Here is a 15604-nt window from a genome sequence, read left to right as displayed (position 1 = left end):
ATATAAATGTATAATGTTTTGAGATTTAAGCTACTTAATATACACATTTATATTTTTGTGTTATAATTCATATTCATTTCCTAATTTTTTATGGTGGTTACGCAATAGGTCAAATCTACCGAACCTGTACAGAGATTCGTTACTGAAAATAATAGATGATATATAGTTTTTTTTTCTTAAGAAACATTTGCCCCCCAGTGGTACAGCGGTATGTCTGCGGATAATGCTAGAATCCAGGTTTCGATACCCATGGTGGGCAGAGCACAGATAGCCCATTGTGTTACGTTGTGCTTAACTTCAAACAAATAAACATTTGATAACTATCTGGACATTATAAAGATTTCACATGTGAAATTTGAAAATTTTCCCATGCATAAAAGTATTCTTAATCTTAAAATGAAAATTACTTTGCCCGTTTGATAGGCAACATGTGAAAAGAAAAAAAGGCATGAGAAAACCATTGCTTTACAAACCTTAAGATGTAATAAAAAGATTAGATATTTTTCATATTAAAGCATTGTATTGTTTACTGATAAACTGCCAAATTTTATTAATATTTAATAATTTAAAAATTATAGCATGAAAACTATAACAAGCACAAAATTGTTATGAAGTTGGTCATAGGGACTGATCCTGTGCTGAAAGAGTTTAAGGCCCAGGATTATAATGGTGATGATCAAATCCCACCATTCAATTGGACAAAAGTTGGTGGTGCTTTTCTTGTATCTGTCAGTTTAAAGTTAGAGATGACTAATGCAGATAGCCCTTGAGTAGTTTTTCACAAGTATCTGAAAACTAAGAAAAACTACAAAGTTTTACAGTTTGTTATAAGCATGTTTTTTCTGTTTCAGTAAATGTGCTATGGATGCTTTGGAGGACATGTGTAAATGGTTAGAAGATGATGGAGAAGTAGCTGTAAGTACATGATTTGTTTTATAGCTTTCACGTTCGTTAAAATTAATGTAGATGTTGGCCAGAACTTTAAAGAAATATTTTAGTGATGTGGTTTGAAAATACCATTATTTTCAAGTTAAATGTTAACCAGTGAATGTTGGGTTAACCACTTGATGTCTGGTTAACATATCTAGACTGAAAACCATGGAAAGATCGTTTTACGATCGTATATATTGCCTGACTGAGACACATGGCTTTCTACAACCTATGAAACATTATAATGTAATAATACTCACTTGAAGCAAGAAGGTAAATTCAGTAGGTTCGTGTAGCATGGCGTCGATTCACACCAATTGAACTGTGCAACAAGTGATTTGTAAACATTTATGTAAGCAAACTTGCCAAAATTATTGCTTCTAAAAATAACTTATTTTAACACTCATGCTTTATTACTATATAAATCATAACTCTTATTAACTTTAAATGAAACAGTTGTGTATATATAACACAGTTTGTTAGCAGGAAAGTAGAATTTTATTGAACTATTTATGGCATTAAAAATTAGTTTTTGTTCTTTCCATACTCAAACATGGTTAAACCAAAAATTTTGCTTAGTCATAGTAAAGTACTAGTTGAAATTCTTGTATAGGTATATGATGCTACCAACACTTCGTTTGAACGACGTCGGTTGATTCATCACCTTGTGTGTGAAAAGTTTGGTTTCAAGCTGTTTTTTGTGGAATCTCTTTGTGATGATCTGAAGATTATTGAAGCTAATGTGATGGTAAGAATGATTTTGTAAGATAAGTCCGTGCTACGTTTAAAAACTGAGTGTTATAAAGAAATTGATTCTGTATATATTGTTGGATCCTCAGATATCTTTGTTCTCCTTAATGATGCACATTAACTCTCGGGGTTAACTTGATGTACTTTCGACAAAAGATTATTGGTTATATTGCAGAATGCACCCTGTTTCAATAAAAAGTGCACATTGGTCATATTAAAACGTGTTACTACAGGAGTGCACTTGAACATATATAATGAGGTGCAAGCCATCTTTCTTTTTTTTTGTTGTTGTTGTTAAATCTGAGAAGGTTTGGAAGAAAGGAATGTGACTTTATTGCACAAAATAAATGCTTATGGTTTCTTTACTTTTTATGTATTCCTCAACAGTATTGATAATTTTAGTGCATGAAGTAATCAAAATAGATAAATAAACTTGGACGACTTAATGATCAAGATTTTTCTTGTAAAAAATGAAAATGATTTTGAATTAGTAGTAATAACACATGTAGAAGTAATTTGTTGCACCGTATTTAGTATATTTCATTGAAAAATTAGGAATATTTTATGTTTAATTGATTAAGATAAATAAACACAAAAAATTTGTATTATGCTAACTGATATATTTCAGGGTTTTGGAAGGAAAATTAATGCACACAAAAATGTGACTGCACAAAAACCCAAGTGAACTTCACTGATTTTTATTCTTTAATAAACAAGTAACATAAACCTATTTTTATTTATAGTTGGCTGTAAAGAATTATGTGACCATCTTAAGTTGCTTTGTTCATTTGCTTATGTACTTTTAAAAATGATTCATTAGCATATGAAGATATACAAATATCACAAAAATGGTGTATGTGTACTCGATCTAGGTCCACTGTGCATAGCTCAGTTGACTGTTGGTTATTAAGAGTTTGCCTTTGAAATCTGTATACATATTTTGTTTACACTCAATGACTTGCACAGCCAGGTTACTTTATTACAACTAGCTAGCATTAATTGTCTTGAATTTTGTATTTTTCCAGTGAATTTAAGCACAAGACAGTATTGCTAACTGTTGAGTGTGTGTGTGTGTGTGTGTGTGTGTGTGTGAGATATGTGTATAGGAGTGGAAAGCTTTTATCAGCCGATAAATACTCCAAATAAGTAATATGTGTATAGGAGTGGAAAGCTTTTATCAGCCGATAAATACTCCAAATAAGTAATATGTGTATAGGAGTGGAAAGATGTTATCAGCCGATAAATACTCCAAATAAGTAATGTGTGTATAGGAGTGGAAAGATGTTATCAGCCGATAAATACTCCAAATAAGTAATGTGTGTATAGGAGTGGAAAGATTTTATCAGCCGATAAATACTCCAAATAATTAATGTGTATATAGGAGTGGAAAGCTTTTATAAATGTTTTATGTTAGTTCTTTTTCAAGGAATATTATATTTAAAATGACCCATTCCTTGTATTTTTATTCTAAATGTTTCAGTTGAGATTTTTTTGACAAGATTTGGAAACCAGTACCAGTATAATAATAAAGTTGTCATTCAGTGTGACCTTTATGGTTCTAATGTTATTGCCCCAGATGAAATGAAATTCATGTAACAAAGCCATGTATATGAAAACACTTAGTGTGTCAAGGTTCGCTTCTTGTATCATATTGAAAGTACTATATAATTATTTTTTTTGCCTCTTTATGGTCACATAGGTTTCTTGACCTTTGACCCTCATATTTCAGTCTATCATCAGTGTTTACAAATTAGATACTTAAAAGTTAGTTTGAACAATATAAACTGTAAGTTTGGCATTATGGTAAATGATGAGGAAATTTAAAGTTAGTTTGAACAATATCAACTGTAAGCTTGGCATTATGGTAAATGATGAGGAAATTTAAAGTTAGTTTGAACAATATCAACTGTAAGCTTGGCATTATGGTAAATGATGAGGAAATTTAAAGTTAGTTTGAACAATATCAACTGTAAGCTTGGCATTATGGTAAATGATGAGGAAATTTAAAGTTAGTTTGAACAATATCAACTGTAAGCTTGGCATTATGGTAAATGATGAGGAAATTTAAAGTTAGTTTGAACAATATAAACTGTAAGTTTGGCATTATGGTAAATGATGAGGAAATTTAAAGTTAGTTTGAACAATATAAACTGTAAGTTTGGCATTATGGTAAATGATTAGGAAATTTAAAGTTAGTTTGAACAATATAAACTAAGCTTGGCATTATGGTAAATGATGAGGAAATTTAAAGTTAGTTTGAACAATATAAACTGTAAGCTTGGCATTATGGTAAATGATGGGAAAATTTAGATATTCTAACATTTATTTTTGAATTTTTTCAATAGTAGGTTATTTTCTTTTATTTAGAAATAGTACTGTTATATTCAAACTATTTGAAAGGAATCATGATCTACGTGAAATAGTTAAACGTGCTAAAATGACTTTCTCTAATCATCTTATTTGCATATGCAAAACATTTTTAGTACATAACATCACTCTCACACTAACATCACAAGACATTGTTACTAGTGCTGTCAACCATTATAAACAGTACTTGTTAAAATAGCCATAATAAACAATAGATTGTTTTAAATCTTAGTTTGAATTTAATTAAAAATGTATTTTATGAAAAAAATTATAGTAAGATCTCCACAAACCAGAGCCTTAATGTCAAGAATATTATTTTTTAGTTACAGTATTATGATATTCCTCAATAATTTCTGTCAGGGTTTTGTGTATGTGCGAAGTTGGGCTGGAATTCTTCTACAGTAGGTGTCTGTGACTTGTTGGTAGTAAATTCGAACAACAAATGGGCAGCACACAATCCACTTGTTTTAAAATAATATATTAAAGACAAGTTGAACGTCTGTACAAAAATTCTTTACACTATAGGATATCACAGTTGTATCTAAAACTCTAAATAATTCTCTTTCTTGTCAAAAGTCCACACAGGCTGATTCAACTACTTTAGAATCCAATTGTCAATGCAAATTATTTTTCTCTACTCTTATCACAATAGTATCAGTGAATAATTCACTTAGTTTCCCCATGGGTTACCATAGTTGTATCCTGAACTTCAAATAATTGTCTCCCTTTTGTGAAAGTCCACACAGATGGGTTCAATTACTTTAGAACACCCTTTGACCGAGACAACTTATTCTCCTTATCTCTTACGAAATCATTAATATCACTTTAACATATCAACCGTTAGGCCTTTCACTCCCACGACAACGTTTCTCTGACCGAAGTTCTCCCGTAACTTTACTCTCTTCTGCTCTTTTTTTTTCTCGTCTGCTTGCCGCTATTTATACGTCTGTCACTTAGGTCTTCTAGAAATTCTTACTGAGTTAAGTAACCACACTTGTCATAATTATAGCTTTTAACTCTCTCTTGTTACGAAAAAAATTAAACAATCATGAAATATTCACTCACAAAATTAATTAATTAATAATACCTACACTAACCATTTTGTATGGAAATGTCCGAGAAGTAGCTTTATTACCACACTATTTTTTTTTATTTTTTTTTGTCTGCACGTGACATTTATTATTTCACTGGTAGATGTCTATCTGGCTAAAAGTGAACAAGATTCTTATAATATTCAAATAGATGTTTTAATCAGTATTTAGAAATCGATTTCAATACAACAGAAGAGTACGATTATTGATACAACACTTCTCAAAATCATCTCTATATCTAATTTTGTGTTGTTGTTTTGAGTAGTTTCTGTTTTTTTAAATATAAAATTGACAAAAATTTAGAACATTAATCCATTTGCTACTGTTGTTTATGATTGAACTTACACTCTCTATCAAAACCATTTGAAGACAATAGTTTGTTCGGCTACATCTTTGTTCCGCCACATCTTTTATAACGTTCGAATGAATTACGAAGTCGATGTACCGCTCATTAAACATCTTGGATACTATTAATTTTTCCAATCAGTTCATAAAAAAATCTAAGAAGCGCCAACTGCACACTTATAAAAAAACATGACCAAATTCGGGGGGAAGCACATTTTGTTTTACGTATGCTTTTAAAGCTTAAAAAAACGTTACTTGTATATACTTGTAGTCGAAATATTACAACAACGCGAAAGATGTAACATGAAATCAGTCTACACGCATCTAGCTCTTGTTGCACAAATAGCCCGCATTTGTAAAAAAATAAAGTGCCATTAATATTCAACGAAAGAAATTGAAACTTTGAAGAGTTATAAATAAACAGACAAAATACTAAATAATATATAGTTAAAATACAAGTGTATTCTGCATATCTTTACTATCAAATTTAACAAAAGAAACATAATACTTTTAACAAGCTGCACATACAATATATAGACCATGATGCTGTCCAAACATGGCTGGCCACAATTTATCGTTAAACATTACTTCACTATATAAGATTTCATCAGAATGCTGGATGTTACCCCTAAAAAACGAAGAAATACATATAGGTTTGCTTGTTTGTTTGTAATTAAGCATAAAGCTACACAAAGGGTTATCTGTGGGTATCGAAACCCAGATTATAGCGTTGTAAGTCCGCAGACATACCGCTGTGCCACTGGGGGGCATTAAATATAGGAAAAAGCAACTTTAAATTTGGTGTGATCATTCTCAATAACATCCGTGGAATTCTGTCACGAAAAACAGGCAAATTGCCAGATAAAATTTCGGTATATCTGCTTGCTAGCTTACTAGAAAGCGCTACCTGTGAGAAGAAAAGGGAACATTACACGAATAGCGTCTTGAAAATAAATCTGAAAAAAAGGATACGTTCTTCCCACAGTGAACACCAAGATGTCAGCTAACTCTGAACAGTAAAATAACACGTATAACCACAATATGTTACAGAATTTTAAATACCTACTCTGTAAACCTGATAGAAAAATAATATTAATGCCTTAAAATATACAAGTCTCATACACAAAAAATTAACATTATGGATATCCTGTTATTGAGTGGGGAATAGATAAGTGTATTGGGTTTCAAACCTATTCTTGGTATGGGGAATCGATAAGTGTATTGGGTTTCAAACCTATTCTTGGTATGGGGAATCGATAAGTGTATTGGGTTTCAAACCTATTTTTGGTATCTAAAACAGCTTGTCTGCTGAATAATTTAGAATAAAAATTATTATCAACAATGCTACTTCTTTGTCAAATAAATATTATTCAATAATATAATATAATTAAAGGTTCAATGTTGTGGATAAAAGACAAATAAAAAATACCATACAAACTTTTGTTGAAGAAGTTTCGCGCAAAGCTACACAATGGCTATATGTACATACTGTCCCTAATTTTTAATTCATAGAGGGAAGACAGATAGTCAACGGCACCCACCGCCAACTCTCGTCTGACCAAACATAACATACCCACGGCCCCCAAAATAGTCCGAGCACAATAATGATTACTGACGCCATAAATGTGGTATTAAAGTATTTCAACTACAAAAGCTAGACATGATTTAAAAAAATAATTAAATTCTTACTTTAAAATACATAATTATCGCGTGAAATAAAACACCGATACGTGCTCTATACTCAGAAACCAGTTTTACGTTAATTACTATACAATCAGTCTTTAGGTGGAAGAGTACAAAATGGAGAAGGCAAGTTTAGACTTTAACCTGCAATTTAATAATTTTCTCAATTCAAAGAGTAATATAACATAATTAATCTTCTCGTCAATATACAATATATTGTTTCTACATGTTTATGTATTAAATCTAAATGTCCATACCATAATTTACAGCTCTGTATTATTTAGGTCAGCCAGTAACAGGTCACATAGCACAATCTACCTGTATTTTCACTATATAAAGATAGATATATAATGTAATCTGTTACATTAGTGGTTGACTTTGTGAAATTTATTTTATCATATTGCACATTAAATTTTAAGGTTACTTTCGGCGCTCAAAGAAGTGTGGCTATTATGGTATGCAACCGTTTTTGTTTTGTTTTATCAAAAAGTCTCTAAAAATATTTACATAACACACACACACACATATATTTAACGTCATTAAAATATTTGTATAATATATATATATATATATTTCCAATCGACTTGTTTGTCTCGCGTGGAATCGAACCCCTGATTTTGGTTCAGTAAATCCGTAAGCTTATTGCTGTCCCACCGGGAGACTTTTCCTACCGAAGACATACAGGGTGACCCAAATTAAATTCTTAGAGAAATGCATTTCCTAGATTTTAACGACAATAAACAAAACTGAACAAGAAGAAGAAGAAAAAATAGCTAGGGCGTTTAATAGCTACCTGGCATTTCGAAGTTCAGAGATTACAAAAAGAAACATTTATGATATGTGTTACTTTTAAGCCACCGTATATATTTATATATAAATAGTTCCACGTGCATAAATGTACAAGTGTAATAAATTGCCATGCATATTTAACACGCCCACACGTAGATAAACTACATTACCATATTAACTGTTACAACGATTTACATAAAACAGCGATAAATAATACGATTTTGTTGTTTTTACGCGCAATGGGTTATTTGTGCTATGCCGACAACGAGTATCGAAACCCGGTTTTAAGCGTTATAAGCCACGGGAGGGGGTGGAAATACGATAAGTGTACGTGCACATTTTATATTTATATATCGCTACAGAATGGATAAAGTTGCAATAACTCAAATTACATATCCCACATTATAGCCTGTGCCCTGGGGATCCTTTTAATTTCGTTTGGGATTGCTTTGTTTATTAAAATGTTATTTATTACGGGTTTGGATTTGATGTTTTTAAGACAGTCCTTCCTTTTTATTTGATTTTGCTTGACTATTTAAGTATTAATTTTCTATACATATATATTCAGTTCCTTGTTAAATGATATTATGTTTTATAAGATCGTAATTAGGTCTTTAACTTTCTTTTCACATTTGCTTCTCCAATGATAATGTGCTTCTGGGTTCAGTGGGTTGCCCCCCCCCCCCCCGTATTTGTCAATATATATATACACACACATTATCTATGGCTACAATAAAACTATACAACTGCCACTAATGGAACTTGGTTAAGCCATAAAGTCATTAATCTTGAGTACTTGTTGAACTCCTGCAGAGAAGGGTCTAAAAACACGACAACAGAGCCATCGTTACGAAGAACAACGTCCATAAAACAGTTCACCTCCAAGTACACGCACTATAATGACTATATATATGCGATCAGTTAAGAAAAGTCTACCGGCACTTTTTCATAGTAACATGTCTAAAACTAACAACCTCAGAGGTTAATTTATCGTACTTTACTATTTATTCGCAATTCTCACCTGTTCAGTCATTTTAAGTTTGCTGGACTTTAGTTCTAAAAATAAAAAGCTTGATTTATTCCACTGAGAAGTTAATATAAAGATTTCACAGTGTAGTCCTGAAACAAACGTGGCGATATAGTGTGTAAATACCATTATTTAACACTTAAAATGTTAAACTGTTTATACACCAAATCACTTGTGGGTTACACACAAAATAAACAAAAATACCATCAATATGATTGAGTTAATCAAACTAATTAATGCTGTGGTCCCCTCTGTATGTTACACAAAATATGAATGATTTTACCCAGTTCTTTACAATGAGTGTTCTAATTAGCAAAAATAAAACGATTTAGTGTGATGCAGCATGTTTCTCTGTCAGTAGTGAACGGTATAAGAACATGTGGTACGCAATATGTTACATTACTGGTTGACTTTGTGCAATTTATTTTATCATATTGCAGATTAAATTTTTAAGGTTACTGGTTCGTTTTGTGCAATCTCTTTATCATATTGCAGATTGAATTTTAAGGTTACTGGTTGACTTTGTGCAATTTATTTTGTCATATTGCAGATTAAATTTTAAGGTTACTGGTTGACTTTGTGCAATTTATTTTATCATATTGCAGATTAAATTTTAAGGTTACTGGTTGACTTTGTGCAATTTATTTTATCATATTGCAGATTAAATTTTAAGGTTACTGGTTCATTTTGTACAATCTTTTTATCATATTGCAGATTAAATTTTTAAAATATTTTTTTAAGGTTACTGGTTGACTTTGTGCAATTTATTTTATTATATTGCAGATTAAATGTTAAGGTTACTTTCGGCGCTCACAGAAGTAAACGGTATAAAACATGTCAATAATTTAAGGGTTTTAACCCAATGATCTGAATGTAATGACGGTTCTATTATCAACAGAAATAAAGCTTCGGAATAATAAAAACGTTTATTGTTGCAGTTTATTACATAATTCACAAATGATCAAGGACAGCCTTCACACACAAATCAAGGCATCTTTCCGTATATATAAAACCAATATCTATAACAAAGAATCTTTCACCCTTACAAACCTAACCCTTCTAAAAAAGTTGCATACTTTAAAATGAACACTGAAAGCATTCTAAAATAATGATTTTACAAAGAAGTGAAATAATAATAATACATATAAGGTCCCTTAATACTTTCATGTCAATACATACAGTGAACACGCGTATTAACAGAAATGGTCTACGTAAGCAAGACAGAAAAGCACTTTTAACATCCAGGCAAAATAATTAAAAAAAAGCTGTACATTATGATATAAAACAAGAAAAATCTTTCTGGGCAATATTTAAAACCAAATCAATTATTTTAAATTTAACCAAATTCTTTGTTTTTAATCAAACAACAAACTATCTAAAACAAAAACCCAGTCTGTAAGCATTTACTTAAAAGCTTATAGGAGAAAACAATTCCACACGTTTTAGAAGAGTTTCTTTACAGTCCATCCCATGATATTAGAGTTTAAAACATGTACAAAAACACCATGAACTCGTGATTTTCAGTATTTTTTTATCCGGTAACAGCAAATATATCACGAGGCTATGTATTTCATTACGTTAATGCCGTTTTTATTGCTAAGAAACGAGCATTTGAATTTATCTTAAACTAGAACCAGGTATCTAAAGGTGGATTTATTTACTAGTCTAACAAAATATAAAGATCCTCCTACGAACAAGTTACGGATTCAACTATCACCACCACCACTTCTTTTTAATATTATTATTATAGCACTGTGTTGAAACAGACGTGAAACAAGAATTTTTATGTCCAAAGTTTTTGAACCGATATATAGCTCTTCGTTAAGGTTAACTAATCTTGAAAAATATTTCCGTTTCACAATGATTGTTAAAATAAAGATCGAGTATTTTACCATTTAATAATTTGTTCTGGACAAGTTAGATAATTCTCAATGCTTTACTTTAAGAAAAACAGGTTATTTAGTGCTGGTTTCAGCAAGCTTGAGGCCCAAGTAGCAGAGTAACTATACCACTCAGTCCACTAATAGGTGGTGAGGGATTTATATGTATTATAGATCAGTTTAGGTACTAAACTATTATTTTATGGGATTAGATATCACATCATATATTTTGGTAAGTTAAATACAGTGAAAACATTTTAAAATGAAATACTACTCTTAACTCACCACTTATATTGAAAGGCGTTGTGCAGTCTACAAAAGTATTTGCTACTTGAACTACTACAGTAAATAAAAATCATCTTACTTGTTTCAACCAGACGAAGCCCCAAGCGCTTGCTTGTGCTGAGGTTGGCACTGAAATTATAGCTTTGGACTAAAAGTAAGGGCCAGTCTCAAGGCTTGAATTGCAAGCAAGAATTAATCTTACAAGATGTACTCACTATTAAGAGTAAAAACAAATAAACAAAATAATATAATAGTTTTGGTAACACAGTTACCATCATCAGTGGTAGTAGCCTTGAACAAATAAACAAAATAATAGAATAGTTTTGGTAACACAGTTACCATCATCAGTGGTAGTAGCCTTGATGACAGTCACAGTTACCATCATCAGTGGTAGTAGCCTTGATGACAGTAACTATGTTATCGAAACTAGTCACTTAAAACCAAAAACAGTTACCATCATCAGTGGTAGTAGTCTTGATGACAGTAACTATGTTATCGAAACTAGTCACTTAAAACCAAAAAAAACCATCAGATTTTGTGTTTTTTACTCTTAATATATAAACACAATGTGCCCGAAAATAAATTAGTTACTCACTAGTTTATTCTAGTTGATTTAAAACTATTAAAGGAAGAGCCACACAGTAATGATCACATTATGGAGTTAAGTTAGTTTGTTTTAGTCCAAAGCTACACACTGAGCTATCTACACTGTGTCCACTAAGGGGATCAGCCTCTGAATTCTGCCATTATAAGCAGCCATACTTACTATTGAACCCCAAATGGGCCAATAGTAGTTAGTAGTATAGAAGGACATGAAAAATAAAATTGTTTACAACCATTTGTTACAATTGCAACCATTTATGAAAGCTATATCACAATTATGTTCCTGGGAGAAGGGCTTTATGATATATGCCCATTCCTACCCTAAATATTTGTTGAAATCTTATTGCCACAATGTATTTTACCATTTAAATTATGTTGGGGTTTTTTCAACCTTAGCAGATAATAAATTAAACAGGGGAGGGCTATTTTTACATCAAATTTACCTATCTGAGAAAAGTTTTTAATCTATAATTTTCTTAATAAAGTTGATGCAGTACGTTTTGCCTTTTAATTAATTCTATAAACTGAGACTTTTTTTAAGTTATAGTTTTAATCTATCTATCAGGTGTTAAATAAAATGTTTAATGTTTTAATAAATAAAATTAATTTCTACTTTCTTGTTTTTGTATTTTTACATGCAGTTAGCATAATTTATATAGATTGTTCAAATGCTATAGTTACAGATAGATCATGTCATTCTGTTAAATTCCAACAGTAAACTCTCGTACTGAAGTGTTTATATCTTAAATAAAAAGGGTATAGTTACCACTACAGTGTATCACTAAACAACTTCCACTGGACTATATTAACATTTTGAAAATCTCACTCTCTCAGTTTTTAAAGAAAATTTGGTTAAAATCCTGCTACACAGAGATTTTAATATTTTAAATGCTCTGTGTAGCAGGAAATCAATACCTTTTTGAAGCAGAAATTCAAAACATTTAATAAATGTCTAGAAGAAATTATTTTCTGTTGACAATCCTAAATAGAATAATCCACACACACACACACACACAAAAACATACACCCAATCTGTTGTTCTGTTAGATATGCCAATGAAAATTGTTACTTTAATAACATCCCACTTAGGCACTACTTCATAGGTGATTAAGTAGAAAATTATCAAACAGTTATATCCACAAGTTCAGTTAAATTGTATCTTGGAAATAGGTCTAGATTAAAAGGGATCTTCAGCTTTAATGACAAATAACATCCACTGAATATCCTCAAGGTATATACGAGTTCATGTGCCTGAGCTACAACCAAGGGTACTTTGGATCAACCATTAAAAGGCTCTGCAGTTGAATAAAGGAACACTGAAATTGTAAAACCTACAACACCAGCTTTATTACCAACCCCTGTCTAAATGAATGTGATGTTTCACCTGTCTACAATTTCTTCCACACTATCCTTCAATCCCTGAAAGAAATCCAACTTACATTGCTAGAATCTCTTGCCATTAAGCTAAGAAATCCAGCTGTTAACCAGAAGATGAGCACACTGCTACTACATCTTCAACTGTAAAAATATAAACATGAACTTCAATCATTACACATCAGATTAAAAAAAACTCTGAGCCCCCCAAAAGGTTAAGGCACTAAGTTTTTAGTTTAAAATTTAATGTGGTGTTTTACGCATGCTTAATAAATTCTAAACCAGGAATCTCAATAAAAATGAACTAATACAATTTACAGTTTAATTTTCTTACAGTAATATACAATATACATATTGCAACATTCACACAAAACACTTTGATAACATTATAAGCATGCTAAACAAATTATTCCTTATTCAACATCACACAGTAACGTACCTACATTTAATAAAGTTTTCATACCAAGATGTATTCCAGTTTTTAATTCATCTTTTAAACTTTTCTAAAAAACATGAAAAAATGTGATTCCTCAAAAACTTTCTCTAGTACTTTTGGTATATCAGCATTCATTATGTCACAAAAAATTATAATCTTTTCATTTGGTTACCAGAAACAAAAACAAATTTATGGGATTATTACTTAACATCACAGAACTCTTGGTTATATGAGCAATAACAAAATAAAAAGATAGTGAGTATGACAACAGTAAAGCAACCAATACACGTGTACATTTGTTGCTTTTGAATACAATGTAGTCAAGCTTCCAATATGTGTACACTTCTTACCAATTAGTATAATACAACCAACCGTTCAATACTTGTTACTTTTGACATGTATACTTGACTTTTGACTTGTAATCTTGACTACTAAAGAGTAGTCAAGATTTGAATACTTATTACTTTTGACATGTTACTGCAAGATTAGTCAAGGTTTCAATACTTGTTACATTTGACATGTGCCACTACAAGATTAGTCAAGGTTTCAATACTTGTTACTTTTGACATGTGTTACTGCAAGATCAGTCAAGATTTCAGTACTTTTTACTTTTGACATGTGCTACTGAAAGAGTAGTCAAGATTTCAGTACTTTTTACTTTTGACATGTGCTACTGAAAGAGTAGTCAAGATTTCAATACTTATTACTTTTGACATGTTACTGCAAGATTAGTCAAGATTTCAATACTTGTTACTTTTGACATGTGCTACTACAAGATTAGTCAAGGTTTCAATACTTGTTACATTTGACATGTGCTACTGAAAGAGTAGTCAAGATTTCAATACTTATTACTTTTGACATGTTACTGCAAGATTAGTCAAGATTTCAATACTTGTTACTTTTGACATGTGCTACTACAAGATTAGTCAAGATTTCAATACTTTTCACTTTTGAAATGTGCTACTACAAGATTAGTCAATATTTCAATACTTGTTACTATTAAAATGTGCTACTGAAAGAGTAGTCAAGTTTCTATTAGAATTAGTCTATTCTTGCATGTTTGTCAGACAGATCTAAAACACACTAGTTGTTTTGATTATAAACTCCATAGTTTATAGATTTCATATTGCCTCTAAACACAGCAAATCACTTGTTTCCCCAACACATGAACATTTGGACAAATATCTGTGTAGCTAGCAAAGTTTTAGTGATTAAAATAACTAACAATTTCACTTTTGACAGAAAAACAAAATTACAGAAACCTAATCAGATAAAGCAACAATAAAACAAAACATTCACATAAGATAATGAACAAATATCATGAAATAGAAATACTTTTGTGAAATCATCTCTTTTTTTTTCCCTTACCTTTATCCCAGAGCATAACTGAAACTACTTTTTCCAAGTTTATTAGAGAAAAAGTCAATGATATTTACATGTAGCAAATCTACAACAAATAGATCATCATCAAACTTAATATCAGTTACATTAAATACTTCCTGCTGCTTTTTGTTTAACATAACTTTAAGCCTACTCTTATCTACACCCTGAGAAGATGCAAATGTAGCTCCTACTCTTACTATGTTTGGCTAACATGATTAAGAGAAAGTGTATTTCTTAACCAGCATGTCCAGCTTTACAGATCCTATAGAAAGCTCCATCAAATGAAAGTGATCAAAGCACAATTGGTTATTTGTAACACATGGCAATCTAATAAAGAAAAACCTATTTTAGCATGTATGAGCAACTTGATAATTACAAATGTTTGTAAAATGCATACAAAGGTTTACTGTTGATTTTGATCAATCTTTAAATGTGTGTAAGTTGGATCTAAGTGTATTACTATAGTGTAACAAAATAATGGAATCCTTGTTACAAGCGAATTTATGGTATAAATTCCTCAAGAGGTTTGTAATGAACACTGTGGAAAATATTTTTCAAACATATACACAATGTTTACACTCTTATGTGAACAATACCATCTTCATTTTAATAATGGCTGGAGACTGCTTGAATGGGTAATGAAGAAAAACTTTAATATAAG

Source organism: Limulus polyphemus, unplaced genomic scaffold (genome assembly GCF_000517525.1).
Source record: "Limulus polyphemus unplaced genomic scaffold, Limulus_polyphemus-2.1.2 Scaffold343, whole genome shotgun sequence".
Lineage (NCBI taxonomy): Eukaryota > Metazoa > Arthropoda > Merostomata > Xiphosura > Limulidae > Limulus > Limulus polyphemus.
This window is presented reverse-complemented; position numbering follows the sequence as displayed.